At 52.6% G+C, this 13,374-nt stretch overlaps 1 protein-coding gene across 4 annotated transcripts in view; it reads right to left on the bottom strand.

Annotated features, from left to right (window-relative positions):
* Nucleotides 1-13,374, bottom strand: part of TSPAN18 (tetraspanin 18) — a 169,680-nt gene that overhangs the window by 118,791 nt on the left and 37,515 nt on the right. The window lies entirely within an intron of this gene.

Raw genomic sequence — 13,374 nt, 5'->3', positions numbered from 1 at the left:
TCACGGCCTCTGGAGCAACAGAGGCGGGTGAGATAGTGTCCCGTCCATCAAACAGCCAACAGTCATCCCGCGTGTGCATGTGTGTGCATGCACGAGCTTGTGCTTGTCTGTGTGTGCATGCGTGTGTGTGTGCTTGTGCGTGACTTCTCTAGAAGTTAGCCATCATATTTTCCAAGGACCAATTAAAGGTGTTAATAATATTAAAAAACACAGCCGCGAAGCCACCTCTTGGTCCCCCCAGGCCCTTGGCAGCCCCAGCATCTGGACCTGCATCAAGGAGGCCCCCCAACCTTGGGGGAACCAGGTGAGGAGGGGAACGGCCTCTCGGTGGAACCTGGTGACTGTGGGCTGTCCTCCAGCGAGGCCCAGCATCCAGAAGGCAGCGAGGTTTTCCAGCCCTTCCAGAGGCTTCACCACCTTCCCTACAGATGGCACGACTGGCCGGGGGCCCTCCAGGGCAGCCATGTGACAACTGAGCCACCAGCTTCTGGCTGCTCCTCTTGCCCTTTGTAGAAACCTCTAGAGCATCATGTTTCCTCAGTGTTGTGATAAGCTAGACCTTAATTGCTTTCTCTTAAAGGGACAGAAAAAAGGAACTGACCAGCCACAGCTGAAAAGGCATTCGACAGACAGGTTCAGAGACCCACCAGTACCCCAAAACTCTTCACCAGTGTCCCCACTCTCCGTCCTTCTCCAGGGAGCTGGCAGGGTGCAGGCGGTGTACTTCACCCCACCCTGCTCCTGTTTTAAGGAGGGTTTTGTTGATGGACACAGAAGTCCCCAAGTCAGTGCTCGTGACTGTCATCCAGAGGGCTCAGGGCTCTTCCTGGAAGTGAGGCACCACAATCCCCATTTTACAGATGGGGAAACTGAGGCTTGGGGAATGATATGACATGTCCAAAGTCACACAGCTAGCAAGCAGCAGAAACTGGATTCCAGAGTTTCTGGTTCCAAAAACAAGTGTCAAGGTCCTGTGTCATTTTCTCCTTAACAAATCTCAGAACCACAGAAGAAATGACTGGTTCACTGTTATCAATATGGGCTGGAATGAATGAATGGGTGGGTGAATAAGTGGATGGATGGATGGATGGATGGATGGATAGGTGGGTGGATGGATGGATGGGTGGGTGGATGGATGGATGGACGGATGGGTGGGTGGATGGATGAATGGATGAGTGGGTGGGTGGATAGATGGGTGGAGGGGTGGGTGGGTGGGTGGATGAATGGGTGGATGGGTGGATGGGTGTGTGGGTGGGTGGGTGGATGGATGGCTAGGTGGGTGGGTGGATGGATGGATGGATGGATGGGTGGGTGGGTGGGTGGGTGGGTGGATGGATGGATGGATGGGTGGATGGATGGCTAGGTGGGTGGGTGGATGGATGGATGGATGGGTGGGTGGGTGGGTGGGTGGATGGATGGATGGATGGATGGGTGGATGGATGGCTAGGTGGGTGGGTGGATGGATGGATGGATGGGTGGATGGATGGGTGGATGGGTTGGTGGGTGGGTGGACGGATGGATGGATGGGCGGATGGATGGATGGATGGGTGGGTGGGTGGATGGGTGGGTGGGTGAGTGGACGGATGGATGTGTGAAACAGGAGGAGTCAGGAAACGCACCCAGCTTTAGAGGGCACGTGCACTGGGCCCAGGTTTAGCCTCTGACTTAACCCTCTCACTCTCCCTGGAACCCCTGCTGGGCTCAGTGCCCAAGTAAAGGAGGCCCAGGTAATCCAGAGTTCTGCAGGCCTCGAGCTGAGAAACAAGCAAGACCATCCAACAGTCTAGTAACAGCATGCATACGTGTGTGCATGTGCACGCATGTGAATGTTGGGGGCAGGGAAGACGCATGTTTGCAGTGAGGGCATCTGTGGGATGGAGGGAGTGTGCAGGGGAGACACGTGGGTGGTGAGGGGAGCAGGGGTGTGGAGGAGAGGTATGCACGGGTGTGTGAGGGTGTTTGCATGAACAGGCGTGCGAGTCGGTGCGTGCAGGCACACGTGTGGGTGCGCACAGGCACGTGGCTCAGCGTGCGCGGGGGAGGAGCACAGAGGCACAGTGTGCAGCGTGTGGGCGCCCATCAGAAGCAGCTGAAGGCAGTCTCGGTCCACAAGGCCACGGGGCATGCTCCACGTGCTCCCTGGGGTGACAAATTCCAGCCACAGCCCTGATCCCGGAGGCTCCGAGCCTAGGAAGGTTGCTGCCCCAAATGAACCCTCCCCAGGACTCGACCCAGCCTGCCTGACCCCCGCTCCTGCCCACAGCAGGTGGAGGAAGGGCCCTCGCTGAGCACGGAAAGGCTGCGCTGCTTTATGAGCATCTGAGGAGGCCCTGGACCCGTCCGCAATGTCTACTCTCTGCCTGGCCCCACCGCAGAATCCTCAGGGTAAAGGGCTGGTCTTACCTCCCACAACCTGCGGTAAACTGAGGACACGGCCGACAGGGAGCCTGGGGGATGGGAATGAGGAGCAACGTGCGAAGCCAGAAGGAAGGTGAGCACACCGGGGCTTCCTCCCCCTGCTGAGCGGAGCCCGGGGGTGGGGCGCAGGCAGGCTCCCAGCAGACACGCCAGGCCCACAAGGGCCAGGCCAGTGCCTTCCGTGGCTCGGCAGGACCGGGAGCCCGGGCGGCGGCTCTTACTGCACAGACTGGACCCGAGGGCATCTGAGGACCCCTGTGAGGACGCTTGGTGGGGGGAACCAGGGACCAAGACCGATGTCCCACGCCCTCTGGCCATGGACAAGCAGTTGCGCTGACTGCCATCTGTCTGGAACATCAAGGCCAGCCCTGCCCCTGTCACAGGTGACCTCGACCCTCGAGATCCTGAGCAGTGCAGAGCACAGGAGCATCAGCTCAGACCAGGACCGAGGCCAGGCCTCGGCTGCCCGGTTGACCAGCACATTCCTAGGAAGCCCCTCCCCAGTGCCAGCCAAGGAGATGCACAAGAACGTTCTGTGGAGAGGATGAATAAATGAGTGGATGCCGGCCAGCTGGCCCTGGAAAGCTCCTCAGAGATCAAGTGGGTCACCCCTCTCCCCATTTCACAGGCAAGTAAACTGAGGCCCAGAGAGAAGAAGCAATTTCCTCATCACAAATCTACTGCCGGGGCCACCCAAGGTCCAGCCGCCACGGTCAGGCCTCCACCTTCCTCTTGGGGGGCTGGCTGAGTGACCGGCGGGGCCTGCAGAGCTTGCTTTCCTGAGGATTCGGGGTTCAGTGAAAGAGCCATGAGGGATCAGTGATGCCTGCTGTGGAGAAGGGACGGAGGAGAGACAGCACGTCAGACTCATCTTCAAACCCTGGCCTCACCGGAAGGGGAGTGAGGGAGACACGCCCCCTCCATAAGGGGCTACTATTTGCCAACTGCGCCGCTGACAACAGGAGGCGTGTCGCCTGGCAACCCACGGACACGGGCACCCCTGGGCGATCTCTTCCCAGATTGGGACCTTCCTTCCCCAGCTCAAAAACAGGAATGACCCGGCCACCCACCTTTCCAGCTCCACCTTCTTCTACTCTCATCCACCGAAGACTCCCCGCCCCCCGCAAGTCCCATCGGTCACCCCTCCAGACTCTTCTGGACAAGTGGAGGCCGCTCTGCCCAGACTTCACCAGCGTCCTGTGCCCGTCATGACCCCCCCGCCCACAGCCCCACAGGCCTCAAAGCAACTGGTTCCTCCAACAGGGCACTGGTGTTCTTTGTCCCAAGCCCCCTCGACGGGGAGACCCGTGACGGCAGACATGGTGCTCGCCTCGGCATCTCCAACACCTGAACCAGGGCTGGAATACAGCAGGCGCTCCATAAATGCATGGTTGAGTTCCACGGACACATCTACCCAGCCGCCCCTTCTGGAGCTGGTGGAAAGGCCACAGGGAGTTGCCAGAAAGAGGAGGGAGGGACCTGGGAGGTGGGGAACCCAGCGCGGTCTGTTACCAGCGGGAGAGGAGAGAATGAATTCATTTCCTGCCCACGGTAATTTGCCTGTAAATATTCACAAACCACGCCATTTCTCTGAGCCTTCTCATTAAGGAGAAACGCAGAAATCAACCAGCCAACCCAGGGGCGCCGCACACAGGCTGCCGCTCCCGTCCTAAAACGCCAGGGTGCCTGTTTCTGTAGCTGCAACGGCCCCATCCAGTCGCAGAAGGTGCCCTGAGTCGGGGACTCGGAGCGGGAGGCGGCTCGGCCGGAGTCAGCGCTGGGCACTCGGGAGCTGAAGTCGATTTGCCTGCAAGACCCAAGGAGCCTATGACCCAGCAGCCCAGAGGCCAGCAGGTGCTCACTGGCCGGCGTTTGGCTTGGCCAAGTGTCCTCCCCACCCCCCACCTCAGCTTCCCATGGAGGGTGCAGAGGTCACACAGACAGGCCTCCATGCTCCAAGGGGATCCCCCGATAAGGAGAAAAACAAATGGCCCCTTGAAACACTAGAAATGTGTGACATATGGGAGAGAGCACAGAGGTCCCAGTCAGAGAGGCTGATCCAGGGCCAGCATCCCCGGGCAGGGGCCGGCGGGGGTGGGGGGGGGCCTGTCAGGGTAGAAGGCTCCTGTCCAGGACCAGAGACCTCTTCAGTTACCCGGGGGGTCCCTGGCGGCGTCCTTCCCTGAGCACCCTGGGAGGGCAAGCATCAGCCAGACTGCGGCAGGAAGCAGTCTCAAGAGAGGCGTCTCCTTCATTGCCCCCAGACTGACCACGCCAACTCCCGGGGCGCCAACAGGGGACCTGCGCCCAGCGCCCAATCCTGGCAGCATGCTCGGGATCCAAACTTGCTGGCACCTGCCCCGGGACCAGCCCTCTTGCTTTTAATCCTCCTGGCAGCCCTAGGAGGCAGCTTACTATTATCATCCCCGTTTTACAGATGGAAAGACGGAGGCTCAGAAACACAGCGAGTGGAGGGTGGAGTCAGGATTCAAACCCAGACACTCGGGCCCGGGGTCTGTAGGCAAAACCATCAGCACAGACGGAGGACAGCGAAGTGGAAAGAAGCTGGATGCGGGGTCCCAGGACCAGGGACGTTTGATTTTAGGGGGAAGAGGGTGTGTGGCGCTTTTCTTTTAAACATATGGAGGCTCTGGTGGGCAGCCCACCCACTCATCGCCTCACTTACTCCCCACAGCAGCGCTGCAAGGAGACGCTATGATGCCCAATTCACAGAAGGAGAAATCGAGGCACATGAAGTTAACGGTCTTCTTCCAGCCAGTGAGTGAGGGCCAGGACTTGAATCCGGGCCAGCTTACCACCGCCAGCGCTTCAGACCCAGATAGCCACCAGCCAGAGGGACCGGGGCAGATCCTGCACCTGGTGACCTCAGTTTCCACATCTGTAAAATGGTCCCTTCCTGAGCTCCAGCCCTGGGGGCCTGGGAAGATGGCACGAGAGGGCCATGAACTTGAAGAGCCACAGCCAAGCACACGGCCAACACCGCAGGCTCCGGGGCCCGAAAAGTGGCTGCACCCGGAGGACGGCACTGATGACAGGGCGCCCTGACGCCCCACAGGCAGCTCCAGCAGCCGAGATTCAATTACGGCCATTACGGTGCAATTAGGGAGCCCAGGGCGCAGGCCGATACCTTCCAGAAAGACTGCGACAACAGAGGTTGAATCAAAATGAGGTTTCTACTTAACCCTCAGTTAAACAGAAAATCCATTTAACCACAAGGCAACGTTGTCTTTCCAGTCTCCAGTCAATCACTCTCCTTTTACTGTCTGCCACTTAGATTTATAATCACCCTGAAGCTGCCTTAGAATGAAAAATAGGTTCACTGATGGAGAGAAAGGTGTCGTAAACCTCTGTGCGTTTGCAGCCTGGCACCCACACCCTCAAACCTCGGCTCCCTCCAACAGGACAAGGAGAGCCCACTGCTGGGACCCGGCGCCCCCTAAGACACTGGTGCGCTTGGAGGAAGCAGCCCCATGGGCCCAAGAGGACGGGCTAATTCACACCTCCCACCACCCCCTCTTCCCCTCCAGGCAGCAAACCCACCATGGGCAGTCATCGGAAGCTTCCAGAAAGAGGCTGGGAAAGGGATGGGCTTAGAGGGGCCCCATAGGGGCTGGATTCCTTGACCTCCAAGTGTGCTAAGCCACAGAGCAGTGACCATCAGAGCTGCTGGGGACGCACGGTGGAGAGAAGGGGAGAGATTAAGTTAGTGAGTGTCCCCAGGAAATGAGCAAGAAAAGACATCCACTGGACAGCTGTCTCCATGGTGAGATAAAGCAATGACTATACACACGGAAAAGAACACTAAAGGCATAGAGTTAGAGGATGAAATACAGGATGCTGAGTTAAGCTTGAATTTCAGCCAAATAACAAACAACCTTTTAGCTTATGCCCCAAATACGACATAGGACTGATATTGCATGGCACATACTTAAAGCTAAAAACTTACTCAACGTCTAGACGAAGTCCAAATTTAACTGGGTGTCCCGCAGTTGTCTTTGCTAGACCCAGCCACCCTGTCCCGGAGACGCGCACCCAACAGTGGACACTGGAAGCAAGCGCACGTCAACAGCGGGGCCGCCGGCCCAGGGCTGCGCAGGAAGGGGTCCCACACAGCTGGCACGCGGTGGGAGGCGGGAGGTGGGAGACGGGAGCGAAGGAGAGCAGGAAGCCGAGTGATTGGACTTTCTGGAGACAACTCTGTTGAATGTGCGCAAACAAAAGCCGGACGTGAACGGCCTCTTGTCCTGAGAGGGGGCCACGCGATTTCTCTTTCCTCCATTTTCCGAGCTCTCTGTAATGTTGCCTTATTGTCTTAACAATAACGCTGTGCACGCACGCACAGGCACACAGAGGGCTCAGCTTTTTTTATCTTTTGAGAGCGATCAGGTGGTTCTATCCGATTTCAAGCTCACTGAAGTTGGCGATGGGGAAATTTTAGTCTCTGTATCCTGGTGACGCTCAGTGAATGATGGAGGAAGAAAGCGGGGGAGGCTGAAGACGGATCTGCAGGTATAAAGGCCAAGAGCTGGGACATCCCCAACTGGAAAGTGACTTCCGAGAACCCCAGGACCTGTTCGGGCTGGAGGAGCCGGCTCCATGGCCACGGGTGTCTTTGCTCCCTCTCCTGGGTGGGGAGGCCTCTGCAGTCCCAGCCCGGATGCCACTGGGACAGCAGGCGGCACGGCCCAGCGCTGGCCTGAGCTCCCTGCTCCCCGGTCCTCTGCATTTATGGGGAGCCAGTGCCCGGCATGAGGATGCTGCAGGACACGGGGACAGGCCTGGGAGCTTCCCCCAGAGACAGAAAGCAGATTCCACACCGCCTGCTCGGCCCTGTCCCGCTCCCGTAGGATGCCTGTCTCTTGGTTCAAGTTCAGTTTAAACAAATGTTGTGTTCCCAGGAAGCCCTGTCTTTGAAGTCTGGGAGAAAATCTGGACATTTCCTACCAAAAAGGCTCTCCAGGGAGTCTCGGCAGAAATAAAACCCAAAAGCCCTGGATGCTTCTTTCCCGGTATTTATGAGATTTTTCATTAGGAGGGCTGCCTCCACGGACCGCAGGCCGAAAGGGAAGGAGAGGGAGGGAGGGAGAGAGGGAGGGACCCCAGTGAGCAGCGTAGGATGAGTCCTCGGGTGGGATGCAGCCTCACAAATTCAGCCCTGAGGATGAAGCTTTTGGTACCTGACTCTCCATAATGCTAGACGCTGTACACAGATGGTGCTCAGAACATGCAGAGCTTTCAGGAGCTGCAGCCTAATCCTTACCTCGCAGGGTCCCCAGGATGCCAGGCTCTGTCCTGTCTGCAACAGCACATACTGGACACCTAGCAGGGCTCCCTGCACCGTCCCACCTGGAAACCACCTGGTCGTGAGTGCGTTCCGCCCCCTCCTCTCCCTCCCCCAGCAACATCCTCCTGGTAGCATCTCCGCACGGGCGAGCCGAGGGCAGGGCAGTGGGAGCCGTCTGCACCGCGTGTAGGCACCAGGGATGAACTGTCTGTGGGGAATTTAAAAACAAACATAAAACCCACTCAAAGCTGACAATTCTAAACAATGTTAGTGACAAAACACTCTGCCTTAAAGAAAACGAGATCTTTTGCTGCTCTAAGTTCTAACCAATTGCTACAGCCACTGGTGCACTGTAATAATATGTACGTAAGCTTCAAACGGGCACATTTTTATGACTTACCCTTTAATAAACATTGTGTTTACACGGAAGCGAGTTCAGAGAACACCATGCGAGACCGAGACACAAGCCGATTCTGCTGCACGTGCATTTCGAGGATAAGGATTCGCAATCCCGGGGGGCTCCCGGCACACAGCTCGCATCTGCAGCCCCTAGACGTTCTCGCCCCCTGAACACTAGATGTGAACTAAGCAACAACAGCCCAGCGACTTGAAGGATGAAGAACAGAATCTGGATTATTGCCGACGCCGCCTCCTCTGTGCAGGTCAGTCCCTGAGCCTTGTGGGCTTCATGCTTTTGGAACTTTCTTTCTGTACTTTTTCCTCTTTTTCCAAAATATACATTAACGTAATTAAAAAGTGTGAACCCATTACTTTTCCCCTTTTCTGTGCTGTCACATTTGTTTGTTGACTGCCCTGGTTATATACATGAAATTCACAAAAGGAAAGTTTCTCTGTCTGTGTTTCTTTTCCGGCCATGACTGGAATTGATTTCATTTCATTGTTATTACTCATAATAACGTTGTTGTATAGAGGAGGCAGGTATTAAAAGGCACCGTCCCAGGGGTCAAACCCTGCAGGAGTCCCTGCTGCCCGTTATGTTTTACGTGGGGCACCCACAGTGAACGTGCTCTCCTTGCGGGCAGGCACGGAGCTCAGGGCCCGCTCTTGCAGTTGGCTTCCCTTCCTCACCCCCTGCCACTCAGCAGCTCCCAGGGCACAGGGGAAACAAGACCTGTCTGCCCTGGCGTCCTGGGTGGGCGGCCCTCTGGGCAGCTCCAGGTGGCCACCAGCGGGACCTTCTGCCGTCTCCGAGACGCTGCGGTCCCTATCTCTTCTCCATCCACACTCACTTCTGAGGGGGTCTCATGAAGGCCCATGGTTTGAAATACTCTCTGGAAGCTGATGGATCGCAAACGGTCTCTCCAGCTCTGACCTCGCCCGTTAACTTCAGCTTTGCATCTCCACCCACGTTCTTGCCACCTCCGCCTGGATGGCTAAGAAAGTCTCAACTTAAAATGCCTCAAAGCAGAATTCACCAGGTCGGCTCCGCCCTCCACCAAAGCTGGCCCCTCCATCTCGGGCACACATTCCAGGGTCGTCCTTGACCCCTCTTTCTCTCCCACCCCACCCAACCCATCAGTGAGTCCGTCGGCCCTACTTTCAACATAGATCCTGAATCTTGTGGGTCCTCAGCACCTCGGCCATCCTTCCAAATGCCTCATCTCGCCTGGAGTCTGACGTCAGGCTCCACGCTGCTCTCCCTGCCCCCTGCTGTCTGTTCTCCACCAGCAGCCAGAGTGACCTTGGTAAAACGTCAATTTAATCCCATCTCTTCCTTCTCGCTGGCTTCCCATCCCACTTAGCATCAAAATGCAAAGTCCTCCCCACGCCTCCAGCTCCCTCCTGGCCGCCCTTCCTTCCATGGCATTCTCGCTGTGGCACCCCGGCCTCCTTGCAGGTACGCCAACATGCCAGCCACCCACCCACCTAATGGCCCTTTTTGCTCTGCTCCCTCTGCCATGAAGGCTCTTCCCTAGGTGAAGTCAAGGCTCACGGCCTTCGGGTCTCTGCTCCAACGACATCTGGTCAGGAAGGGCTCTGAGCGCCCCCATCTGAAAGAGCGAGCACCGGGCCTCCCCTGCTCCTTCCGGTACGGATATTGCATGACGCTCAGTTTACTTGTTTGGTCTCTGTCTCCCCAGCACAAGACAAGCTGCACGAGGACAGCGACCTTGCTGTCTCGTTCACTACGACATTCCCAGCATGCAGAGCAGCACCTGGCACCCATTAGAGGCCCAACAAATATTTATTGAATCCATGAATCCACGAACGTGGACTCACGATCGACACGTGTCCTCAAACCAACTCTGTGCTGGGTGTTGTTATCACACACCCATTCTGCAGATGTGGAAACTGAGGCTCAGAGAATGGAAGGGATTTACCCCACGATCCCTCGGGTAATACTAGAGCCATGATTAAAACATGGGCTTCAGAGAACAGAAAATCAATAGGGAAAATCGATAAAACCAAAAGCTGGTTCTTTAAAGAGATCAATAAAATCAAAAAGCCTCTAACCAGGCCAACTAAGAAAAAAGAGAGAAGATGTAAATTATTAATATCAAATGAAAGAGGGGACATCACTATAGTTCCCATGAACATTAAAAGGACAAAAGAAGACTAAATAAGTCTATGCCCCAAAATTTGATAATGTAGATAAAACAGACAATTCCTTGAAGGACACAACCCGCCGAAACTCAGAGAAGAAAAAATAGACACTCTCAATAGGACTATGGCTATTAAATAAACCAAATCAGTAATTAATAACCTTCCAAAACAGAAAGCACCAGCCCAGATGGGTTCACTGGTGAATTCTACCAAACACTGAGAGAAGAAATTACACCACTTCTCTACAATCTCTGTCAGAGGACACAAGCAGAAAGAACACTTCCTAACTCACTCTACGAGGCCAGCATTACCCCAATACCAAAACCAGACAGACATTACAAGAAAAGAAAACCACAGGCCAATATATGTCATAAAATAGGTGTAAAAATCCTCAACAAACTATTAGCAAATCAAATCCAACAATGAGTAAAAAGAATTATACAGCATGGTCGAGTGGAATTTATCCCAGGTATGCAAGGATGGTTTGACACTTACAAATCAGATGATGTCATCCAGTACATCACAGGCTAAGGAAGAAAAATCACATGATGCTATCAATAGATGCAGAAAAAGCATTTGACAAAATCTAATACCCACTTTAAAAACTCTCAGCAAACTAGGAACAGAAGGGCATTTCCTCGACTTGGCAAAGAACACCTACAAAAAGCCTACAGTTAACATCATACTTACTGGTGAGAAACCAGAACCTCTCCCATTAAGCTCAGGGACAAGGCAAGTACGTCCCCCGTCACCACTGCTTTTCAACATTGTACTGACGTCCCAGCTAATGCAATAAGACAAAGTTTTTTATTTTCACAGATTGATAAGGAAGGTTTTTCTATTTTTACAGGTATTGTGTTTTTACAAATTGAGAAGAAAGGAATAAAACTGTCTCTGTTCACAGATGACATGATTGTCTACATAGGAAATCTGAAACAACTGACAAAAAAAGACTCTTGGAACCAATAAGTGTTTATAGTAAAACAAGGTTGCAGGACAGAAGGATAATATACAAAAGTAAATTGTTTCTGTATATAAGAGGAACAAACAAGTGGAATTTGAAATTAAAAACATAATATCATTTCCAATAGCACCAAAAGAAATGAAAGACTTGGGTATAAATTTGACAAAATATGTGTAAGAGCTATATGAAGAAAACTACAAAACTCTAATGAAAGATATCAAAAAAGAACTAAATAAATGGAGAGATATTCCATGTTCATGGATAGAAAGACTCAGCCATCTAGATGTCAGTGCCTCCCGACTTAACCTACAGATTCAACAAAATTCCAATCAAAATCCCAGCAAGTTATTTTGTGGATATTGACGAACTAATTCTAACGTTTACATGGAGAAGTGAGACCCAGAGCAGCCCACACAGCAGTAAAGGAGAAGAATCAAGTTGGAGCACTGACACTACCCAACTAGAAGGCTTACCATAAAGACACAGTCATCGAGACAGTGTCGGACCAGCGAAAGAAGACACAAATAGATCAACAGAACAGACCAGGGAGCCCAGAACTAGACCCCCACAAATACAGTTAACTGATCTTTGACAAAGGAGCAAAGGAATACAATGGAGGAGACGTTGTCTTCTCAAAAAACGGCCCTAGAACCACTGGACACCACACGTAAAAAGCGAATCTGGACACAGATCTTACAATGGTCACAAAAATTAACTCAAAATGGATCACAGGCCCCAATGGAAAATGCAAAACTATAAAACTTTTAAAAGACAACACAGGAGAAAAATCTAGATGACTTTGGATACGGCAATGACTTTTTAGATAATCTGTGAAAGAAAGGATTGATAAGCTGGATTTCATTAAAATTAAAAAATTCTGCTCTGTGAAAGACACTGTGAAGAGAATGGGAAGCCAAAGACTGGGAGAAAATATTTGCCAAAGACATACACGTAAAGGACTGTTATCCAAAATACTCAAAGAACTTGTAAAACTCAACAATAAGTAAATGAACAATCCAATTAAAAAATGGCAAAAGATCTGAAGAGACAAACTCACCAAAGATACACAGATGGAAAATAGGCACAGGAAAAGATGATCAACACCCTATGTCATCGAGGAATTGCCAATTAAAACGACAATGAGATACCACTACACACCTATTAGAATGGCCAAAATCTGGAACTCTGACAACACCAAGAGCTGGCAAGGATGTGGAGCAACAGGAACCCTCATCCATTGCTGGTGGGGATGCAAAGCGGTCCAGCCACTTCGGAAGATTCTCAGAAAACTAAACACACATTACCACACAATCCAGAAATTGTACTTCTTAGTATTTACTCAAACGAGTCGAAAACCTATGTCCGCACAAAAACTCACACACAGATGTTTATAGCGGCTTTATCCATAATTGCCAAAACTTGGAAGCAGCCAAGACGTCCTTCAGTAGGTGAGAGGACCCAGACAATGGACTATTATTCAGCACTAAAAAGAAATGAGCTCAGCAGCACTGTTCACAAAAGCTAAAATGTGAAGCGATCCAAGTGTCCGTCGACAGACGAATGGATAAGCAAGATGTAGTTTACACACACAAAGGAATATTACTCAGCCATAAAAAGGAAGGAAATTCTGACTTATGCTTCAACATGGAGGAAGCTCGAGGACATTATGCTCAGTGAAATAAGCCAATTGCAAAAGGAGAAAGACTATACGATTCCACTTCTATGAGGCACTTAGAGTAACAAAGTCACAGGGACAGAAGGCAGAATGGCGGTTGCCAGGACGAGAGGGGAGGGGAATAGGGAGTGATGGAGTAACGGGTGCAGAGTTGCAAGAGGAGAAGCGCTCCGGAGACGGACGGGGTGATGGTTGCACAACATTGTGAACGTACTTAACACCGCTGAGCTCTTCTCTTAAAAACAGTACATTCTACATGATGGATATTTTACCACAATAAAAAATTGGAAAAATAAAAGAGATGCGCTATCAAGTCATGAAAAGACACGGAGGCGGTAGAAAGATCAGTGGATGCCAGGGCGTGGGGGTAGGGAAGGGTGAACTGGGGAGCACAGGGGGCTTTAGGGCAGTGAAACTACTCCGTGTAATGTTCTAACGACCGACACA

Source organism: Equus asinus, chromosome 17, assembly GCF_041296235.1.
Source record: "Equus asinus isolate D_3611 breed Donkey chromosome 17, EquAss-T2T_v2, whole genome shotgun sequence".
NCBI lineage: Eukaryota > Metazoa > Chordata > Mammalia > Perissodactyla > Equidae > Equus > Equus asinus.
The sequence above is the reverse complement of the archived record's forward strand: the minus strand, read 5'-3'. Positions and strand labels throughout refer to the sequence as shown.